Below are 7,846 nucleotides of genomic sequence, written 5' to 3'. Positions count from 1 at the left end.
ATGTTTATCAGGTATACATTCACTACATTCAGAACCTGTCAGGGCACAAACACCACCTTGCAAGGCTGCAGGAATATCCAAGGCCCTCCTGTTCTGCAAAGCAACTTTGTGTAACCGGCACACTTTCTCACACAGTCCTAAAGCCCATGGAGTATAATTTAAAAAACAAAAGGGCAGTAAGCAAGGCAAAAGTAGAAACTTCAGTTTGAGAAACTATGGTAGTCCTCTGGGGGAAAATGGCAATCCCTGCTTTGAAAGCCTCTCAGTTACTGGGTATAAAACAGAAAGTTTCTAGCGTTTGTGCTGAGAGATGTGGCGATCCCCATATACAGCATCATGTCCAGTTGACAGGTGTGGAGGGCCACCTGGATGAATCTCCTTGAAAAATTAGCAATGATCTCTATTTTGGCTAAATCCTGCCCTATGTCCAACTATTGATATGTACAGAGCTGGACTTTTCCTTATTCCTTCAATTAGCTTTAATTTCCTTATTCAATTGCTTCAATAAGCAATGCAAATCAGTCTAGCCAGAGGTTGATATGTCTTTGAAGCAAGACGACAGGTTAGTGTTATCCCACCTCCATAGCTCCCAAAATACATGTGTGAGCCGGGCAGGGAGGGGACAAGCCTCAATATAAGAGGCTGTGACTCCCAGGGCATAAAAGATTACACATCAGACCTGAAGCACCAATACCAAAACATTAGATACCACCTTGAATTATGTTATTCAGATTACTCTTTCTGCATATCCTTCTTTCTGCACATTGCAGAGGTGATTTCAGGTCACCTACCTAGCCCAGATCACAGGACTCAAGTACTTCCTGCCTTTCTCACAGTGACTCATCTTCAACATGATGAATGAATAAAACCGGTTTGGCCCTGGGTTGAGGCCTTTGTTCCAGTTAACCATCATCCTAGCTGGATTTAGGAGCCCTTGGCTCCCTACAATTGTAGATATGCCTGTTATGGTCTGTGTCTAGATGTCCCGACAAGCCCTCATGCATGCATGGAGGCAAGCTTCTAGAATTTGTGATTGATTCATGGTCTAATGCTAGATGATGGGTGCGAGTGCTACATCCACCTAGGATGGGTGTGGCCTGCATACAATATAAGGGATAGAAAGAGCTTTCTTGCATGCACTCCTTTCTTTTTACTCTGGAACAACAGGAGTCCACCCATCACTGTACCCACTGAAAGTGCTGTCTGCAGAGGGGCAAGGCTTGTCAGTTCCACTGTCTTTGTGTTACACCATCTTAAACCATTCACATAGAAAGCCAGTCCAGGGACAAGAGCAGTTCACGTGTTCCAGTACCATAGCAAACACCTGTACCTTGTTCCAGATGATGGACAGATGTTCCTTGGATCAAGAGGTAAGCCAAGCCCCATCAGAACTGATCTTCCACGGCAACCTGCTGGTAGGCAGTTGGGCACATACCCAACAGGTTGTTTGATTGGCAACAGAAGCATATGTGTGAAACCGAGCAACTAGTATGTTGCCATGAGCAGTTTTAGGGGTGAAAAAACAACAGTTAAAGGGACCAGTAACAGTAGGTCCTTAACCTCCAGGAAGATACATGCAAGTTTCTCATTTGAGGACCAGAGGGTAGCAGGTGAAGGAGGGCTGCCTGGTTTTGCATACCAAACCTTGCTTGCTAGGGCTACAGTGTCTGAAGACCCAATATGTAAAAGTAGGGGAGAGGGGGCTGGGGATTTAGCTCAGCGGCATAAGCGCCTGCCTTGCAAGCAGGCAGTCGTGAGTTCGATCCCTGGTACCAATAAAAATGAAAAAGACAAAAAAAAGTAGGGGAGTGCTCATAATAGATCACAGACACAATACAAATTACCTCTTAGGACTGACCTTGCCCCTGTGAGGGAGTTTGTGACCTTGGGGTACCAAGTGCTAGTCACCCATGGGATTATCTACAGATCACACTCTAACCTGGCTCCCTACAGAGCCAACAGTGCCTCCATCACATGTGTATTATCCTGTATTGTCCAGGGCCAGGGCCAGACTTCTGTTTGTTCTCAGTGCAGGGCTACTGGTGCTGCCAGCAAAATGAGACCTTAGTGATCCACCCCAGGCTTCAAAAGCATCAGTGGTTTCACCTGTAATTGGATGGAGGGTGCTGCACAGTGCGGTAACACCTCCACTTGTGCAATGCTCCCTCTGCAGCTTTGTTCATTCCAGCTGTGCAACACATCCTTCAGTTGGTGGAGCATTTGTGTCTGGTACAGGACTGTGTCTTTCACTTGCTTTAAAAACTTATTGTAGGCAGGGCATGGTGGTGCACCTCTATAATATACTAGCACTTGGGAGGCTGAAGCAAGAGAGTTGTTTTGGGAATTTGAGGCCACACTGGGCTACAAAGGGAGTTCAAAGCCAGTCTGAACTGCATAGCATGACTCTGTCTCAAATAACAAAAACAAAACAAAACAAAACAAAACAAAAGCTCATTGTAGCATTAGGTTATCCTGGCAGCCTTAGGGTTATAAGACACAAGGAATACCATGCAATACTCATATCCTTAGCCCACCGTTGTACTTTGATGCTGCAAAATAGATTTTTCTGGTCACTTTCAATAATCATGGGCTGAACATATGTGGCACATAACCAAGCCAAGGTGTGCAAGGCAGCTGCTTGATCAGGATACAAGGCAAAAAAACTCCCAGGAGTCCCATGGCCATATCCACATGTGTAACTAGGTGGGACTTCCTTTCTGATCTTGGTAAGAGACTGAGATAAGGGACACGGCCAAGGGTATTTATCATTGGAGCACCTACCTAATGGTCACCATAGGTCTCTAGGCTTTTTGTGTGTGTAAATACACCACACATTGCTTACAGGCAACCTGGGCCTCAGCCTGCATCACAGGTAGACACCAATCTTGCACTGTAGCTTTTTCCTCTGCTTCATGCAACAATCAGTGAAGTAGCCACCAGTCTGTGTCCACCCACGGGGCTTTTGCTAGCCACCTCATCTTGGCCAGGGTGTCCACTTCATCATTCTCAGGGGATGCTCAGGCATTACAACCAGTGGCATGATGCACGATTACCTGCTTCTGATGGTCCAAGGCCCACCAAGCTTTCCAAATGGCTCAGCCCCAAAGAGGGTGATGTATCATGTCTAATCAGTCAAGTGCCATGTGGTGAGTATGGGGTTAGTCCCTTATATACCAATAGCTGTCAGTACAGATTGTGAGCATGGATGACTGATGTGTTATTACCGACCTGGCTAGGCAATTTGACCCATTGGCTGCTCTATCCTATTTCTATATTAAACCATAAGGTGCCAGTTGAGGACTGTATAGCTGCACCTGTCCAAGCAGGTGGTTGCTCACAGCTGGAGACATAGGTATACCAGGTGTCTTCAGAACAGGGGCTGCCCCACCTCCTAAGGCTCTTCTGAGGTTCTATCCCCTAGAAAGTTCCCTAGAAAGTTGGAGAGTCTTGGGCTTCCGTGAAACATGTCACCAATCCTAGAACCTCTTGTAGCTCCCTCTAAAAGGGCCTAGTGGATAGATTACTCCACTATTGCAGGTATTTCTCCAACTTTGCTGATGTGGAAGCCATGGCAGTACTCCCCTGGACTTGGTAGTATAATCTCGGACCATCCTGTACCAGGTAGGAGACTTAATGACCACAGGAGCTGTCTTAATAACACTTTCAGTAGCTATCAGAGCACAAACGACAGCCAATTGTTTCTCTGTCAGTGAGTATTGGATCTTATCCCCTTTCCACAGTTGGAATGAGAAATCTATCAATGCTACAGCTATTCTGACTTCAGCTATAATGTTCCCCTAAAACCATCTATGATTACATAGACATCCAGTTCACATGATGGGACTGAGTTAAAGACATCCAAGGCTTGAGCCACTTTTATGGTTCTTTTTGCAGCCTTAAAGGCCACTTATGCTTCTGAAGGTCAGTCCCAGGGCTGTCTTTCTTTGTTAGCCTATATAGGGAGCATAGCACCTGGGCCAGATGTCTTTACCGTGTGTTGCAGTCAGGGTTTACAAGGGAATAGATTCAATACAGGACACATAATTTATAGGATCATTTTATAATATACACACAAAGAGTCAAATACACAAAAATGCAGGAAATCTGTCCACACACTATAGAGATCCAAAAAATTGAGCTAAGGGTCTGGAATTCACAGCAGTGTCCTACTAGAATTCAGCTCAAGACTTAGAGCCCACGGCAATGTCTCCTGCAAGTCTGTATCAAGGATCTACATTGAGAAGGCCCAAAGGTCAGTGGTAGAAGTTAGAAAGTCTGTGCCAATGGGATATAAGATCTGTGCCAGAAGGCTGAGGAATATGCACTGAAGGTCAAAATAAGAACCAGAGCTCCCTCAAAGAGAATCACAGCCATCATCAGTGACACCAAGGTCCCAAGCTCCTCCAGTGATGAGAACAGTTGAGTTCATGTCAGGAAAGCCAGCCTGACAAGCTTCTCCAAGAGAATTAACAGCATACCCTCCAGTTCTTTTTCATGCTATTGGCAAAAATCCTGGAGTGGGCCTTCCATGCGTAGCACCATGCTGGTTCAGTTCAGCTGGGTGTTACAAACTGACCATTAGTTAATCCACTACACCATGGTAGCACAGGATGGACCTGGATCCTATGTCTGCACTGGGGATAACTTGTCTTTCTCAATCAGACAACCCTTCAAAATCAATCCAGGCCCTGCAGCCTATCCTTGTTGACTGCCCAACCCCATGCTTTGAGACGTGCTAGAAGTACTTGTTCAGCAGCCTCAAGGTCTGTTAAGACAGTCTCAGGTAAGGAAATATCACTCGTATAGTGGTACATTGGAACAGATGATGGTTTTGGCCACTGAGCTAAACCCTACACCACTAAACTGTGACATGAGATGAGGCTCTACAGGTGTCCCTCTGGAAGCTCTGTGAAAGGGCACTGCTGAGTGTTCCATGTAGAAGCTATGCCAGGGGCTAGAAAAGAAAGTAGTAGCCAAATCTGCTACAAAGTGCTAAGTACTCAGTCCCTGACAAAGACTATCCATCCAGGAGCCATCAAGAATTTTCACTGGCCACACAGGCAAAGTATAGGGGCTATGCACTGGCCAGATCTTTCCTACCTTTTCCAGTTCCTGGGTTATGCACTGATTTCATCATATCTGCCTGGCAGGCATTACTTCTTTACAATAATGATCTTTTGGGGGACCGAAATGTCAAAGGGGGAAGTCTTACATGGCTGCAATCACCATCTTCACAGTGTGTACTAACAGGTAGAATTCCCCCATACTATTCTCGAGTCACAGTTCACGGGCTGTATTAATTTTTAACATGTTCTCTGGTATTGAAACATATACACCTCATTCTCTAAGGGGCAAACAGCCTACTTTTAAATACACAAAAGTTGCTACCAACTTGATGTTACACTTGCCATAGCTATCTATATACAAAGTGAGGCTCTAGAGCTTCTCCAGGTTCCCAAACAATGGAGTGTTCTTAGCCTTGGTGTTTACTGTAGCAAGAGCCCACTGGACATTGATCAGAGCCCAGTCAGTGGATTGCTAGTTCCACATGAGATCTCCAGTCCCCATGGTTTCCTGTTGGACAAACACCTAGACTTTGATCCTATTCAAAGGTGAATGCAATGTCCAGAGGGCAGGGAGTGAGACAATCTTTCAAATTAATGGCCTGAGCCACGGCTGTAGGATGATTACCCTTCTCTGCATTTGTGCCCCTCTACTGAGGGGGGAATTTTGTTTTCTTTTTTGGGTGCTGGGTCTTGAACTCAGGGCCTTGTACTTGCCAGGCAGGTGCCCGAGTTTATCTCTGGTCCGAGAATTTTTGATCCTGTCACAGTTGTCTCCATAACTGCCAGCAGATCTATTAACCCCATTTATGATATTCATGGGCTTGCCCCATCACCCCCTCCTCCTTCCGTTGGGGATGTTCATGACACAGTGCAGACTTACAGCCCTGCCTTCTAGTCTCAGCCTCCACTAGGTTGGCCACCATAATAATCACTTCCTTAATCCTGCACCTCATGTAGGGAGTCAAAGGAGGAAGGGGGAGCATTCTAGAGGACCACGACCCCCTTGCCTGCTGTGAACTGTTCATCATCAGGGTGTTAAGATAAAATATTACTTGTCACATACCCAAATCCCATGGGACCTGTAGAAGGTCAGGAATAGCTTCCATTTGCTCAGTGTGTCTGTCACATCCCTCACATTGGTGCACACAGTATGAATGGCTGCTTTAAGTCAACTGAGCATGGAGCGGCTCCCCTGTCCATACCAGCAGCTGTTTTGCAGCGGCTGTCTGAGGGAGGGGTAGCTAGTGATTGACTTCTCCATCTCTTGCCTAGTATGCAAAACAGCATCCCTGAACCCCACAGTTGCAGCAACCAAGTCACCAAACATTCTCCTGGGGTTGTCTAAACTGCCTTCCCACGTCTATGAATTCAGCCGGACGTAGGGGAGGCAGGCGGTGAACTCAGTCATGAGGCAGGATCTGTAGCCACCCTGTCAGGTGCCATGGGCTGCTGCTGCTTAATTTTTGCCTCACCACCAGCTGGGCCTTCCCGCATGGAATTAGCTCACTATCTTTAGCTCCTGAGTCGCCTGTATCTGTGAGCTCTACTATATTATTGACACGCATTCCTCCGGAACACAATTTACAAGCAGCAGCTATCTCTCCTTCCAACTCCCTGGTGTAGGTGTTTCGTATTAATGAGGCTTGGGTCTCAGTCCTAAGGGCAGTAAAAAGCAACTACTGTACCGCCTCAGCAGCAGTAAGGTCAGTCTCCTCCAGGACCTGTCCCATGACAGGCAAAACTTTCTCTATCAAGAGAGGTCTCATATCCACTTTTACCCAGGCCTTAGGAGGGGTCCATGTCAAGATGAGGGTCACTACTCCTCAATCCACCTGGGAGAGCAGAGGGTTCCATACCGAGTTACTGTGAATGTTGCCAACTATACCTGCTATTCAGCCACCATTCCAGGCTGGGAAGGTTCATTTGAGATTTGGGGAGTCCAAAGAAAGAACAGTGAACTGTGACACTATCTGGCATGCCTTTACTGTCTCAGTGGTATGGGGAACATCCCTAAAGGATCCAGCTCTTTTTTACTCAAAGCACTCACAGCTGGCAAAGCTGCCAAGAATTTTTAATGAAACAGTGTTATGATTATACCTAAATGTCCCCCCAAAGCCTCATGTGCTTATAGGTGGGGCTTTTTTGGAACTGGCTGGATCTAGGGTTTGTGATAATGGCATTAAAATGTGTGGTAGTAAATTGATCCACTGATTGATTAGAATGAGGGTAGTTCTGTGTGTAGACAATGGGAAGACACACATTGGGCATGGGCAGTAACAATGAATAAGCTTCTGGCTTGGGTGGAATATAAAGGGGCAGAGAAGGGAGCAGACTTGCTTCTTGCTGCTTCCTGCCTTCTGCCTGCCACACCATGGACTATTTCTCCTCTGTGATGGCCCTCCACTATGTTACTGTTATGTCTCAAAAGGGTAGATTTTTATCTAGGGTCTGTAAAAAAGAAAAAAAAACTATATCAATAAAAGAATTAGAGATACGAGTTTAGAAGAAGAAACAAAATCATTTTATTGGGGAGAGGAGGGAAATGAGGAAGCAAAATCATTTTATTGGGAACAAGGGAGAAAATAAATAGATAGATAGCTACTTTGTTGGAGTAAGGTGGGGAACCCAGAGCTGGCACTAGGGAGTCTTTGTTCTAAGTTTCTTTTGTTATGTGGCAAGAAGAAGACTATCCTCCTTGAGAGTTGATATCACTTCATTGGCTATTTTGAGCTCTAAGACCCTTGATTTGGCTATTGCCCCTACCATTACCTGCCTGTGCA

Source organism: Cavia porcellus, unplaced genomic scaffold (assembly GCF_034190915.1).
Source record: "Cavia porcellus strain 051 isolate PalLab524CR breed Dunkin Hartley unplaced genomic scaffold, mCavPor4.1 scaffold_31, whole genome shotgun sequence".
Taxonomy (NCBI): domain Eukaryota; kingdom Metazoa; phylum Chordata; class Mammalia; order Rodentia; family Caviidae; genus Cavia; species Cavia porcellus.
This window is presented reverse-complemented; position numbering follows the sequence as displayed.